The sequence below is a fragment of the Delphinapterus leucas genome, chromosome 7 (genome assembly GCF_059928025.1).
Source record: "Delphinapterus leucas isolate spDelLeu-1000000601 "Yukka" chromosome 7, BTC_Dleu_Yukka2, whole genome shotgun sequence".
Taxonomy (NCBI): domain Eukaryota; kingdom Metazoa; phylum Chordata; class Mammalia; order Artiodactyla; family Monodontidae; genus Delphinapterus; species Delphinapterus leucas.
In genome coordinates, this window is record NC_143135.1 from 3,449,694 (window position 1) to 3,465,045 (window position 15,352).

General features: G+C 49.4%; 1 protein-coding gene across 7 annotated transcripts in view; it reads right to left on the reverse strand.

Moving 5' to 3' along the window:
* The window catches only part of FADD (Fas associated via death domain), a 37,027-nt gene that overhangs the window by 1,045 nt on the left and 20,630 nt on the right, over window positions 1–15,352 (reverse strand). For 3 of the 7 annotated variants that reach the window (XR_016393731.1, XR_016393732.1, XR_016393738.1), the window contains 2 exons: window positions 9,185–13,475; window positions 5,092–8,163 (listed from right to left, as the gene is read on the reverse strand). The gene's annotated coding sequence lies outside the window, so the exon portion shown is untranslated. Of the gene's footprint in view, window positions 1–5,091; window positions 8,164–9,184; window positions 13,476–15,352 lie in introns of those variants that run through there. The other 4 variants (XR_016393737.1, XR_016393736.1, XR_016393733.1 and 1 more) reach the window with 4 other exon arrangements.

The window sequence follows — 15,352 nt, forward strand, 5'->3', positions numbered from 1 at the left end:
GGTGGGGGAGCGGGGTGAAACCTTCCAAGGTAGATTCCTTGATTCCCAGCTGTGAACTCACCAAGAACAGGTGCTATGTCTGATTGGCTTTCTTACCTCCCAAGTCCAGGACCACACCTTTCATCCATGTATTTGTTCATTCAATAAATATTTGAATGACTCCACATAAATATGAATTTGCATCCCTGATCCAGGGTCTGTAACAGAGGAAAACATCCAGCTCTCCTCAAGTGTACCAGCTTAATTCATCCAGCCCATATTGGCACCATGCTCAGAAAGTACCTGCCTCCTAAAAAATCAGCACAATACTAAAATTGTGTTCAACAGAGTAGAATGTTCATTCATTTCATGAACATTTATAGAACACTGTGAGCCAGGCATGGCCTAGGTTTGGGGAACACGGGACTGCGAAAGACATCAATTCACAGCCTGGAGGGGAGAAGAGAAACAGACTATTAACAATGTCCTACAATGACTTGGTGCCTTGGGACCACAGAGGAAGGAGGAACCAACTCTCCATTGGCATCACAGGGGCTTCACAGAGGGATAACATCTGAGCTGGGTCTCAGGATGAGCAGTTTTCCAAGCAGAGAAGGGAGAAGCCCATTTGGTATAGCGGCAGGAAAATGAGAATCCCAGATTTCACTCATTTTCATGCATTCATTTCATTCCCTCAGATTGCAAAATCAGTTAAGAGGAAAATTGTAAGCAACCGCAAATGGCCAACAAAAAAAGACTGGTTAAATCATTGCACTGCAAATGACAGAAAGCTTGATGACATTCAGAGGTATATTTTAGATGACTGGCAAAATTCTTTATCCTGACTGTGGTGGTAGGTACATGACTGCATGCGTTTGTCAAATCTAACAGAACTGTACATTAATGTGTAAATTGTGTCCTAACTTTAAAAAATTGAAGTATAGTTGATTTACAATGTTGTGTTAGTTTCAGGTGTATAGCAAAGTGATTCGGTTATGCATACATATATATCTATTTTTTTTCAGATTCTTTTCCCTTATAGGTTATTACAAGATGATTAAGTATAGTTCCCTGTGCTATACAGTAGGTCCTTGTTGGTTATCTATTTTATCAACATATACCTAATTTTTTTAATGGGAAAAAAAACTTTAAAAAATACCAAGTTACACACAAGTATATAGAATGTGAGCCCTAATTCAAAAAAGAAAAGTTTGTGTTTAGTTGAAGTCTGTATTATCGAAAATTTATTAGCTTGTATCTGAAAAATTCTAAATATTATTGATATTAATCAAAGTGATACAATTTTAATAAAATGAGTCTTACGTGAAATATTTTTGAAAAGTGAAATTCAATTTTAACTCTCAAATTTGTAAAACAAAAACATGTATGTCTATATGTGAAAACATTGTTACTGAGTTCAGTTAGTTTCTTACATTTCTCTATATATGTATGTACAGAGATACCCCTAGAAAGAGTTAATGTCAGCCTGTTGGCAGGGGTTGTCTTTGAGGGGGACAATGGGTTGTTTTCACTTTCTTCTTTGTGCTAGTTTGTGCTTTCCAAATACTTTATCATGAATGTGCATTCTTTTTATCATTAGAGGAAAAAACCCCACCGGTGTTACTTTAATAAAACCTAGGCAAGAACAAACCATGGCACATTGCTTTCAGGAAGCTAAGATGACATTTTGATGTAGTTATCTATATCACTCAACTAAATTCTTTCCCAGAAGTATTCACCTGAAAAATATTTCAGAGGCTTAGTCAGGAAAACAATGAACATGAGAAATGTTTTCCCTCCAATTCTTCTATTAAAGGCTAGGTAAAATATGGGAGTACAGGTGGGGGGTAGAGTGTTTTTTACTGTGCTCAGAGTTGTGTTTTCACAAATGTGCCCGCCAGCGTTGACTCTCCAGATGATGTAGCTGTCAGCCTTGAGCGTGGCCTGGGCCACCTCCCCTTTCTAGAGAGGTAAGGGGCCCGGGAGGAAAGGTGAGATCAGAATGTGGCCTGGCCTCTATCACAGAGATCCAGGTCTACTGGAATATGTAAAGCAACCTAATGAATGGTGGTGGGACAATACTATTCGGGGTTGGGGTGGGGTGGAGAGGTCTGAGCTGGGCGTGGGTGATGGAGGATGTGGCTCTCCGTTTTAAGAGGAGGAAACTGAAGCTCAGAGATGCGAAAAGCCTTTGCCCAGCAGCACCCAGCTAATTTGGGAAGAGCTGGGACTGGAGTCTTGAATGAACGGGGGCGGTCCTAATTGCCGATCTCATCACTATGCTTGTGAGCAAGGATGGTCTCTTAAAGGGACCCCCAAAGAGGAAGGACTTTATCAGTGGGTCTCAGCGCTGCCCCAGTAATCCAGTCCCCTGCAGAGGAGGTGAGGCCCTGGGCTTCATTAGCTTGATGACTTTAGCCATTAGAACCAACCCTGTCTGGGTTTCCCAAGTATCCCTGCCGAGGTGAGGAGGGGTTGACAGACAAGGAGAAAGGGAAAGAAAGAAGACTATTCGTCTCATTTAGTTCTTAAGATAATTCCCCACACGGCTGTTCCTGTATCCTTCCCATTATGCACATGAGGAAACTGAGGTCCCAGTGGCCACCAAGCAAGGAAGGACATCAGCCTGCGTGGTCCAGTTTCCACGGCAGTTCTGTTGCCCACAGTTGACCAGTTAGCTGACGTTTTGGCCCATGACTGAGCCTGTCCAGAGCTTGGTTGGTGCGTGTCCATCCCCAGGAGAAGGAAGGAGAAAAAGCATTTACAGAGAACCCCTAACTCGTGTAGCCTCACTCAAGCCTCACAAGTGTATCTTCCATCCTTTTATGGATGTGAACACTGAGACGCAGAGAGATCAGATCACCTGTCCAAGGCCCACAGTTTATGATTTGGTAGAAACTGGGGGTCTTGAACCCAAGACTGCCTCCAAAGCCAGTTTTCGTGCTGCTACAACAGAACGAGTCCCCAGGCCGCCAAAGCTGGGGACAAATCCCCCAGACCAGTGCATCAAGGCACTAAACCTGATGCCCATTGAGGGTCTATGTGCCCCTCCACCTCCTGGTCTGAAACACGCCCCACTGTCCCAACACAGTGCTGGGCACAGGGAGTTACCAGCTCCTAGAGGACCTCAGAGCCTCCCACATGGACATGAAGATGTCCACCCCTTTCATCTGTGTAAGTTTATTTATGTATTTATTTATTTATGGCTGCGTTGGGTCTTCGTTGCTGCGTGCAGGCTTTCTCTAGTTGCAGTGAGCGGGGGCTATTCATCGTTGTGGTGCGCGGGCTTCTCATTGTGGTGCCTTCTTGTTGCAGAGCATGGGCTCTAGGCGCGTGGGCTTCAGTAGCTGTGGCACGCAATCTCAGTAGTTGTGGCTCGCGGGCTCTAGAGCACAGGCTCAGTAGTTTTGGCACACGGGCTTCGTTGCTCCGCGGCATGTGGGATCTTCCCGGACCAGGGCTCGAACCTGTGTCCCCTGCATTGGCAGGCAGATTCTTAACCACTGTGCCACCAGGGAAGTCCCCATGTACTTATATTTAAAAGCAAGTCATAAGCTCCTTGCAACTTGCTTCTTTTGACAACTTCGTTATGCTCTTCAGATGGAGCCAATCTAATAAAAACGCCCAGCAATTGGAGGAAGAAGGGCCTGGGCAGGTAGCTCAGACTCTCCAAGGGCTCGGCTGGGGCCCCAGCCCTGACCTTTACCTTGACCTCGAGTGGAGTCCATAGCCATACGAAGCCTTGATCTCTTCATCTGTAGACAGGGATAATAACACCCACACTAACTATTACTCTGGGATGTTGTGAGACTCGTGGCTGGACATGAGAAGTGACCACCCTGGCAGCCCTGCTGGTTCCCTGCTGAGTCTGGTCATCAGGCCCCTCTTTGAAAGGCGCTTTCGCACAGTAGTTATGATTGTAGACTCTGGAGCCCAGTGGCCTAGTTCGAGTCTTGGTTCTGCTTCTTTTGGACATGGCTGTGTATTCTTAGGCAAATCCTCTCTGGACCTCAGTTTCCTCATTCGTGAAGTGTGGATGATAGAACCGCCTCATGGGGATGGCTCTGAGGGTTTTGCTAGTTGGGAAGGGCGATATAGAAGATCTCTATTATCACCTGAGGGGGTCCCTTTCATCCAGGCCATGCCCATCCACCCTGGAGAGAATCGGGATCGAGCTGAGTCCTCTGGTATCTCATTGTCCTTTGCCCCCGAAAGGCTATGAGAGGGGCTGGACCCTGATCTTGTCAATTCCACATAAGGGACAGTGCAGGGGCTTGTGGGGTTTTCCTCTCTGTCAGCAGAGAGAACAGCATGGGAGAAAGCCTTGTGGTTCTTCTTCCTATTTGCCCCCTGACCTTCAGGACATGCAGCCAGGAGCTGTGGCAGTGTCCTGAGGCCACAAGGGGAGACACTGCCCATTGGGTCTCGAGGCAGGAATTCTTTCCCACCATTTCTCAGGAAAGTTATGTTTTTCCTAATCCCAAATAGAGGTATCAGTCAAGACATCGAGACAAAGGGAAAAGCATTAAAATTCTCTTTGGAGAATGAAATAGTCAACATGAAGAGGTTACTGGTTGGAAAGAATCCATTGATCAGGTCAAAAGCGAGGTCAGGAAGCGCTCTCATGTGGAGTTGAAGGATAAGGTTGAGATTTTGGGAACCAGGACAGAAGCACAGGGGCAAGAACCAGCCACTACGGAACCAGTCTGGCTTGTGGCTGCAGCACATTGCAACTGCCTGCTCCCGGCCCTGCCTGCGCCAGGGGTGAGTCATTCATGTGAATAAAATAAACATGAATGAGTTTATACACACAGGATACTTCACACAAATCCTATGAGTGGTGTTCTGAGGAATAAACAAAGTCCTTAAATTGGCGAGTTTGTGATTCTGTGTAGTGCTATTAAACTTGCTCAGGGATCTCAATGTCACATGATTTGAATCCCACTCGGCAATACTTGCTGGCACTTCTCGGTGTTTGAATGCTCACCGTAGGCTATGGTTTTGTGGAGCAGATGAAATAGTTTCACCGCTAAAAAAGGGACCTTGTGGGGATGGAGAAAGGTATTCCACGCAAACAGAAATCAAAAGAAAGCTGGAGTGGCAATACGCATATCAGAAAAATAGGCTTTAAAATTAAGACTGTTACAAGAGACCAAGAAGGACACTGCATAACAATCGAGGGATCCATCCAAGAAGAAGACACAACAATTGTAAATATATATTCACCCAACACAGGAGCACCTAAACATATAAGGCAAATGTTAACAGGTATAAAAGGAGAAATTGACAGTAACACAATAACAGTCAGGGACTTTAACACCCCATTTACATCAATGGACAGACCTTCCAGACAGAAAATCAATAAGGAAACACAGGCCTTAAGTGACGCATTAGATCAGACGGACTTAATTGATATCCCTAGAGTGTTCCATCCAAAAACAGCAAAATACACATTCTTTTCAAGCGCACGTGGAATATTCTCCAGGATGGATCACATGCTGGGCCACAAAGCAAGCCTCTGTAAATTTAAGAAAACTGAAATCATATCAAGCATCTTTTCCGACCACAATGCTATGAGATTAGAAATCAACCACAAGAAAAAACTGCAAAAAAAGTGACCTTGTGGACGAACCTTGAGGACGTGATGCTAAGTGAAACATGCCTGCCACGAAAGGACAAATTCCACATACAGGAGGCCCCTAGAGGAGTCAAATCCATAAAGACACAAAGTAGGACATGGGGGCCAGGGGTAGGAGGAGGAGGATGGGGAGTGAGAGTTTAATGGGGATAGAATTTCAGTCTAGGAAGACGAAAAAGTTCTGGAGATGGAGAGTGGGGATGGTTGTACAACAATGTGAATGTACTTAATGCCACTGGGCTATACACTTACAACTGGTTAAGATGGTAACTTTTATATTCTATATAAATAGAATATAAATTTATATTCTATATAAATATATATATATATATTTTTACCATAATAAAAAAAAAGCAACCTGTACTCTCCTATTGCCCAACTCGAAGAATGCTTTGGACTCCTAAAAATCTGACCAACATCATTGTCAAGTGAAAGAAGATTTTCTACAACTGGCATATTTGTCATGAACAAAGGCTCTAGACTATCCAGGGCAATTAATCTTTTTAATATCATATATTTGTGGAATTATCTTTAAATTTTTAATAATTTATTTTTTTATCAAAGAATAGTTGATTTACAATGTTGTATTAGTTTCTGGTGTATAGCAAAGTAATTCAGATATATACAGAGAGACAGATAGATAGATACAGATATAGATATAGATTCTTTTTCAGATTCTTTTCCATTATAGGTTATTACAAGATATTGAGTGTAGTTCTCTGTGCTGTACAGTAGGTCCCTGTTGTTTATTTATTTTATACAGAGTACTGTGTATATGTTAATCCCAAACTCCTAATTTATTCCTCCCCTCCTTTCCCCTTTGGTAACCATAAATTTGTTTTCTAAGTCTGTGAGTCTCTTCCTGTTTTGTAAATAAGTTCATTTGTATCAATTTTTTTTTTAGATTCCACATATAAGCGATATCACATGGTATTTGTCTTTCTCTGTCTGACTTACTTCACTTAGCATGATAATCTCTAGGTCCATCCATGCTAAAATGATTTTTTTTTTTTTTTTTTTTTTTTTTGCGGTACGCGGGCCTCTCACTGCTGTGGCCTCTCCCGTTGCGGAGCACAGGCTCCGGACGAGCAGGCTCAGCGGCCATGGCTTACGGGCCCAGCCGCTCCGCGGCAGGTGGGATCTTCCCAGACTGGGGCACGAACCCGCGTCCCCTGCATCGGCAGGCGGACTCTCAACCACTGCGCCACCAGGGAAGCCCCTAAAATGATTTTTAATTGGCATTTGTCTTTTGCTAATAGTCCCTTCTTTTTACGTTTTCTGTTATCCAATATCTACATCAGATAGAGATCCTTCCCACATGTTATTAAAATATGTAATATTGTCAGAATATATTAGTTTATAATAATAAGAAGCCATGAGTGTATGATTTTTTTTTTTTTACAGAAAACCTCTGAACCTGCTTACTAGGGTCCATCATTATTGAAATCATATAAATACAGTGTTTTGAAAAATAATTAGGGTTTGGGGAATTCTGATACCTCATTCCCAAGTCTCAAAGATGACTGTCTGTTGGGAATTTGGAAACCATGATTGCTGACTTACTGAGGAAGGAGGGTCACACCGAGAGGCTGTGCCACCCAGCACCCGTGCCCAGGGCCCTGGGAGTCAGAACAAGAAACGAGCGTGTTGTTTGAGCTCTTTCCTTGAATGAATGAATGATCTCACTGCAGCCGGCAAAGCCTTTTCTTTCTTCCTGACACTTCCTTAAAATCACTTTAACTTTGATAGATGACATGACAACTGTGGGGCGTGGCCATTTTTATCCATTTCATTCATTTATTCAACAGACGTGATCATGTCGAGCCACTTGAAATCAGACAGTAAATCAGGACAGCAGAGCTGTGTCCAGTGTCGAAACAGACAAGCAAACAAAAACTGCATCTGGTTTGAAAGTCATACGTGTTGTGGCCATGAATGGCTCTGGAGACGGGCTCACAGCAGTTGGATCCCCTACATCGAGAAGTAGCATTGAGGTTGCCCCGTGGCTGAGAGCTCCTCTCTGCCCTCCTGCTCCCCACCGTTACGCAGGACGGGAAATGAGTTTCCCCGGGGAAAAGCCAGAGAGAGGTGGACAGACATGAACTCAGCGTCGATTAACTGATGAATCCGTGTGTCAAGCTCAGAGCTCTTATGTGCATTTTGGATCTTTGCCTTGGAGGGTCTGGTTGTCCATCTTCACTGCTAACACCAAGTTAATTTGGAATCAAAGCCTTAGCATTTCATGCAAAAAAACCCAAAAAAACAAAAAAAAAAAGCTGAAAAACTTTTTCTTTGAGATTGGCATGTGTTTTAGTTTGCTAGAGCTGCTGTAACAAAGTTCCACAGCCTGGGGGGCTTAAACAGCAGACATTTATTGTCTCCAGTCCTGGAGGCTGGAATCTGAGATCCAGGTGTGTGCAGGACTGGGTCCTCCTGAGGCCTCTCTCCTCGGCCTGTAGACGGCCATCTTCTCCCTGTGTCCTCACGGGGTCGTCCCTCTGTGTGTGTCTGTGTCCTTTTCTCCTCTTCTCATAAGGACACCAGTCCTATGGGATTGGGACGTGCCCTAGTGACCTCATTTTTCTTTAATCACTTCTTGAAAGACCCCAACTCCAAATACAGTCACATTCTGAAATGCTGGGGGTCAGGACTCCGACACATGAATTTGGGGAACACAGATATGCCCGTGACAGCCTGCCTCAGCAGTGTCCTTGGCTATGATGTAGATACACCAGTAATCTCCCCCCACCTTCAGTGTTAACCTCCTGCCTATCACATTTCCACTTACAAGGTCTGACCATTGACTAGTCTAAGCTGGAACGGCCAGGGTGGACTCAAGGACTGCAGCATACATTTTACCCCATTGAGAAACTTGTTTTAAAAATGAATCTGGTAATACCTGAGCTGGGGGCGGGTTCTCAAATCCCCATTTTTTAATGATATTTTTTACTACCATGCCTGAAGAATACCTACAGTCGTTTCTTTATCCCACATTGGTGCGTTTGTAAATGGTTAATGACAATTTGCCTTTACGTGTAGCTTCTGGAAGATTTCTTCAACCTGGCTTCTGACGTTGTCTAATTATGTGTGTGTGGTTTTTGTTGTTGCTGTTGTTGTTTTGGGGTTTTTTTTTTTGGCTGCGCTGCGTGGCTTCTGGGATCTTAGTTCCCCGACCAGGGGTCGAACCCGAGGTCCCAGCAGTGGAAGCACCGAGTCCTAACTGCTGGACCGCCAGGGAATTCCCATCATCCTGTGTGTTTATACCATGTTTAGGGAGGCACCTGTGATTTTCTTGTGCAGTATAGATTTTCACACATCTGATGTTCATTACAGGCCGCTTCTCTAGATAGCATGTAAGTTTAGGTCAAAATAGCAGGTTTTAGCAGGTGAGTCAGATCCAATGTGAAAGGAAAAGCATCCCCACATACGAGGCAAACTCACTTCCCACAAATGGAGCCTTGACCACCTGCTCCAACCCCACGGTGCCCCTGCCCCATCCCGCCCTCCTCACCCGACCCTGCCTCAGCTCCTCCGCTGTCCGCTGCCCAGGCAGCCCCCTGGCCGTACCTTCTCCTGGCCCGGATGAGAAGGTGCTGATGGCAGGGGTGGCTCCCAGCTTGGCAGGGACTGACGGGGAGCACGGTCACTGTCTTCTCCGGCCCAGCGTCCTCAGGACCTGCTGGCTGCGGTTCAGGACGAAGAAAGGGGAACAAGGCCCATTTCTTGGGCAGTGGGTGTGGGGATTTTTTTTTTGGATCAAAATATTTAGACCTGAGTAGTGCCTTCCTTGACCCAGGCAGTAGCAGAGTGTGTGAGCATCCATGAAGGCTCCAGGCGGGGTGTGAGGGGCAGGGCTGTGAAAAGGAGTTTGCCAATTCCCGGAAGAAGCCGGACAACTGGAACACAAATCCGCCCACGCTGTGCTGGGAGGTGCTGCCCCAAGGGCTTTCTAAGAGCTGAGCGCCAAAGAAAAGCCGGGAAGGCTCACAGCCGGAGTTCTGGGAAGTGCCCATGCCAGGGCCTGTCCGTCCGCGGTAATTCACAGCGCTGGCTGGTCTGGGCTTTCACACCGGGCAGGATGGGAACACGTGGGATCTCTTTACCGGGCTTCCCAGCGTGGGAGTTGTAGGCAGAGGCTTTGCACAGGGAGGATGGAGGAGGCATGGGGGAGGGCCCAGGGCAGGGTCTGCTCTCGTTCGGGAGGCGGGGCGTGGCAGCACTCTGCCCCTCTGCCTGTCTCTCTACCTTGATCTCCAGCACCGAGCAGGTGGGCAGTCATCACCTGTGGAAGAGCTGCTGTCCCCGGAAGGGTCCCAGGGAGCCCACGTGGAGCAGTTCCTTCCTCCTGGACGGGTCGGGTGCCTCACTGTGACGCAGCCCACCCTGCAGCCTCCCTCGGACCAGGGTGGGAAGGGTTCGGATCACTCACACCCGACCTCATTCATTCAGGGCACAGTGATCTCTCGAGGGCCTACAGGGGAGGAAGGAACCGGACAGGCAGGATCCTGGGGAGGAGATAAGCCTTAAAGAAGTAATTACCCCAGCATTTCTTCAATCACATGGTGAGACATGCCCCGCTGGAAAGGATGGGAGCAAGGAGGGCTGACAGCAGTGGCAGCACTGCTCTAACCTAGTCTGATGGGGGAGGGTGGTGGGCAAGATGGCGGTGCTGTGGCCGCCAGGTGCGGGCGGGAAGACCTGGCTGCGCCTCTGTGCTTGGCCCATCTTAATAAGCCTGAGAGGGCTCCTGAGTGAGCTTCCAGCAGCCCCGACCAGACCCCATCTCCTCCATCCCATTGAGCAGCTGGGGGACCTCAAGGCGTAAGAGGTGGTCCCGCCCTGAAAGGAGAGGCCATGCCAGAAACATTCCCACTCTACGGGGTACCCTAGACTTTTGGATCAACACCTCCATCGCTAAGTAAATTTCGAGCACCTTCCTCTATGTAATGGTGGGTGGGTAGATCTGTCCTGGTCCCTGTGAATGCAATCTTACTTAGAATAAGGGTCTTTGCAGATGTAATCAAATTAAGGATGTCAAGATGAGACCATCCTGCATTTAGGGTGGGCCCCACATAGAATGACTGTGTCCTTATAGAAAGAGGAGAGGACGCAGACACACAGGGGAGAAGGCGTGTGAAGACGGGGGCAGAGATTGGAGGGATGCGGCTGTAGGCCCAGGAGCGCCAAGGGGTTTTGGCCACCTCAGGGAGCTAGAGGAGCGGCATGGGGCGGATTCTCCCTCTGAGCCTCGAGAAGGAGCCAACCCTGCCCACACCTTCATTTCGGATTTCTGGCCTCATTTCTGGTCTTCGTTTTGGATTTCTGGTGTTCGAGGTGCTTGATCAAAAGGTCTAGGGCCGGGACTTCCCTGGTGGCGCAGTGGTCGAGAGTCCGCCTGCCGATGCAGGGGACATGGGTTCGTGCCCTGGTCTGGGAAGATCCCACATGCCACGGAGCAGCTAAGCCCGTGCGCCACAACTAGTGAGCCTGCACTCTAGAGCTTGCGTGCCACAACTACTGAGCCTGCGCTCTAGAGCCCACGTGCCACAACTACTGAGCCTGCGCTCTAGAGCCCACGTGCCACGACTACGGAGCCTGCGCTCTAGAGCCCACGTGCCACAACTACTGAAGCCTGCGCGCCTAGAGCCCGTGCTCCGCAACAAGAGAAGCCACCGCAAGGAGAAGCCCGCATACAGCAACGAAGAGTGGCCCCTGCTTGCCACAACTAGAGAAAGCCCGCGCGCAGCAACAAAGGCCCAACGCAGCCAAAAATAAAAAAAATAAATTAAAAAAAAAAAAAGTCTAGGGCCCCCAGGATAGGAGAGAATACATTTCTGTTGTCATAAGCAGTCCAGTTTCCTACAGGAAACAAATACAGTAAACATTCCCTACCAACGTCCTACGTGCGCTCTGAGACCACAGAGCAGCTGGCACGAGGCAGGAGGAGCCCAGGAAGAGGGGAAGATAAAAGTGAAATCCAGGGTCTTGGTTACCTGTGGGGTGGGGTGCTGGGGAGCCGGGCATGAGGTGCACTAGAAGGCGTGATTGGTCCTGGCTTGTTTATTTCTTAAGTGGTCGGTGGTACGTGGGCGTCCATGTTATCTCATTATTTTCACCTCTGTTCTTTTGTATAAATGAACTATTTCATACTAGACGTTTTTTCAGAGGGCGAAGGATTCGGAGTCAGGTGCTGAGTTCATTTTCTGCACATTCCAGCCTGCGGTTCAGGGTGCTCACTTGGGGGTAAGTGGTGGTGGGGAGACCGGAGTGCTTGGCTCAGGTGGGCACACCTTATTGGACGCCCCAGGGGCCAGGGTGGGACCCCAGCTCCAGTCACACAGCTGGTCCCTATGGCAGTGCAGGGTCTTTCCAATAAGAGAGGAAAAAAAGACGGGTCCTTTTTGTCAAATAATTTAACACCTGTTTACATTTAACTTAGACCTTTGTGCAAATATCTTAAACCCAGATGGGGTTTAAGACAAAAGACATGCTGTCCTTGTTTAAAGGCTTGTGTGCTGGGGAATTCCCTGGCGGTCCAGTGGTTAAGACTCCGTGCTTTCACTGCAGGGGGCACGGGTTCCATCCCTGGTCGGAGAACTGAGATCCCACTCAGTGCTCTTTGCGCCCCAGTCTCCATCCCTGTGGGTGGCAGAAAAACAGGTTCTCTCGCCCCTGACCTATTTCTCACTGTGTAAGATTAATATTACCTCTGGGAGCCAGAAGCTGAGCTGTGCTTCTGCTCCCCACATGGATGCTTTCCTCCTTGCAGTGCCTTCCAGGAATACCTCCAAGTACTGGCCAGCGTCTGCAGGATGGGGGCAGGAGTGGGGACCGCTGTGAATCCCCCTCGAGCCCTGGCCCTCAGCCTCAACCCAACAGGCCACCCTGGCTCAGGAAAGTCCGCCCGCAGCAGCCCAGGCTGAGTCAGATCGTGTTCCTCCCTGGTTTCTGACACACTTGGAATGAAATCCACAACTCACCCAGCAGCAGTCACACTGGCTGCCTTAGTGGCTCTCAAACCTGCCAGCCTGGTTCCTGCCCCAGGGCATTTGCACTGGCTGTTCCTCTTTTCCCAGAACTCTCTGACCTGACCTCTCACACAGCTGACGTCTCCCAGTCTCTGAGTTGTCATGCCATAGAGTCACCTCTTCCAGGAGGTCACTCCGCCAAGGAGCCCCTCTCACCCTGCTTGTCTCTCCTGCCCCGTCCCTCACACAGCTCTTCGTGCAGCTCCTGGCTGTGGTCCCAGTGGGGAAGGGGGAAGCCGGGAGCCTCAGTCAGTGAGGCGATGAGCTTGCTCCTGGGAGAGGAGGGAGAGAGAGGTAACCAGGCCAACTCCCGTCCCAGCTACAGCAAGTCTATGAGGTTCCGTGGGCCCAGGTGCCGAGGACACAGGGAGGGCAAGAGGACATGGCCTCGGCCCTCGAGGAACCTAAATCCCCCGTGGGTGTAGACAGAGTGCAGGGGAAAGGAGGTGGTGGGGTCTGGGAGCCTGGGGGAAGGCACCACCTCTGGCCCAGGAAAAGCAGGGCAGTCTTCCTGGAAGAAGCAACATCAAAGGCAGGACAGAAAGGACAAGTAAGAGTTAGTCATGTGAGGAGAGTGCGGGAAGAAGGTCCATGCAGAGGCACCAGCAGCGCAAAGGCTGGGAGGAGGGTGTTCACTGAGGCTGGGGCGTCTACTGGACACTTCACCCCCTCTTCCCAAAGATGGGGGGTACTCAGATTTGCTCTGCCTGAGGGAAGGGAAATTCCGCAAAAGGGAGAGGTGGGGGACTTGCCTGGTAGTCCGGTGGTTAAGATTCCGTGCTCCCAATTCAGGGGGCACGGGTTCCATCCCCGGTTGGGGAACTGAGATCCTGCATTCCGCACAGCGCACGGCCAAAAAAATTAAAAATATATAAATAAATAAATAAAATTGAATTCCCAGATGACAGCCCCCAAAGATGCACTTATATATGAAAAAAAAAAGAGGGAGAGGGGGCTTCCTCCCTCCCACTCCCTTTCCTGGGGACCGCTGGGACAGTGAGGCGGGCCCCCAGCCGGCTGCCAGGAGGAGCGGGGGCAGGGTGTGGGTGGCTCTGCCCCTTTCCCACGCCTGCAGGCTCCTCCCGCTGCAGCTGTGCCAGCTGGGGCTCCAGAGGGGTGTGGGAGCAGAGCCGCAGGTTCCCACCCACTGGCCAAGCGGCAACCTGCCTGGGGATGACAAGTTACAGTCTCTTGTGAGAAAGAGATTAAGGACTCCTAGTAAAAACTGAAGAAACCAAACCCATCCAGAGCAGCAAACCTCACTGGTGCGGCGTGGCGAGCCAGGCCGAGCCAGGAGTGGCTTCTCTGGGCTTTGGGCTGAGCTAAGGCCGTCTGGGGCAGGCAGTGGAGAAGGAAGGGCAGGCTGACCGGCAGGGCCAATGCACCGGGCCTGGGGGACGCTTGCTGGGCAGACACAAGGACCGTGGCAGCCACACGGAGGTCTGGATTCCCAGCCCGCCCGTGCAGGTCCCCTATGATTATTATTATTACGATGTCGTCTCCCTCATTCCTTCCACACTCAGGGAGTCGGGGGTAGGGGAAGGGACGGGTGTCCCTCTCAGTGGCTCCACGTGTTGCCTCGTCCTGGGTGGGGAGCGTGAAGGTGGTGAGTATTGGGGTGAACAGCATCAGGGGTGCCCCTTCTCCGACACTGGGGACCTCGGCCAGATCAAAGGCCCAGCGGTAGCCAGGAGGCTGGCCCCAGTCACCGGCTCACTTAACAGGTACTCCGAATGCCTGTTACATGCTGGCACTGTCCTGGGGGCTATGAGCGTCACGGTGAACAAGAGCAGGTGTGGGTCCCTAAGCTGGAGGGGCTTCCGGTCCTACAGGAAGCACTGACAGCATCAGAGAAGCAATACGTCAAAAGAGCCACTGACTACTCCACTGGCCTCAAAGATTGCTCCAAGGCCAGTGTGCGAAAGTTAAAACCAAAATCCCGTGCGGTCTGGGTTTTCACCAAGCAGTCTCCGGAAACTGCTCTCTTCCTGGAATCCAGAGCCCCGGCTCAGCGCATCTCTTACTTGGTACCCACGGCACTCTGCCCTGTTCACCCCACACCCTCCTCCCCCTCCCAGCTGTGGCCAAACCCCCTGGTCGCTTTTTAGGGCTCCTCACCCTATGGTGACCCCCTTAAACATGGGGATTCCATAAGGCTCCATCCCGAGCCCTCCTCTCCATCTGTACTCCCCGGGGAATCACATCCTTTCCTGAGGTTTCAACGACCATCCAGACAGTTATGGTCCCTGTAGTGGGTTGAATCATGTCCCCCCTAAAATTCACGTTTACCTGGAACTTCAGCATGTGAGCTTATTTGGAAATAGGGTCTTTGCAGATGCAGTTAGTTAAGATGGGGTCACACTAGAATAGGGTGGACCCTAAATCCAGTGACTGACATCCTTGCAAGAGGACCGTGTGAAGACACAAAGGGGAGAAGGTCAAGTACCAAAAGGGGGCAGAGGTCGGAGGGATGCAGCTGTAACGCAAGGTACACCAAGGATCGCCGGAAACCACCAGAGGCTGGAAGACGCAAGGAAGGATCCTTCCCTGAGTCTATGGAGGGAGCACGGCCATGCTGATACCGTGATTTCAGATTTCTGGCCTCCTGAACCACGAGAGAATAAATTTCTGTTGTTTTAAAGCACCCAGTTTGTGGTCACTTGTTATGGCAGCTCCAGGACTCCCATGCAGCCTCCAATCTGTCTCC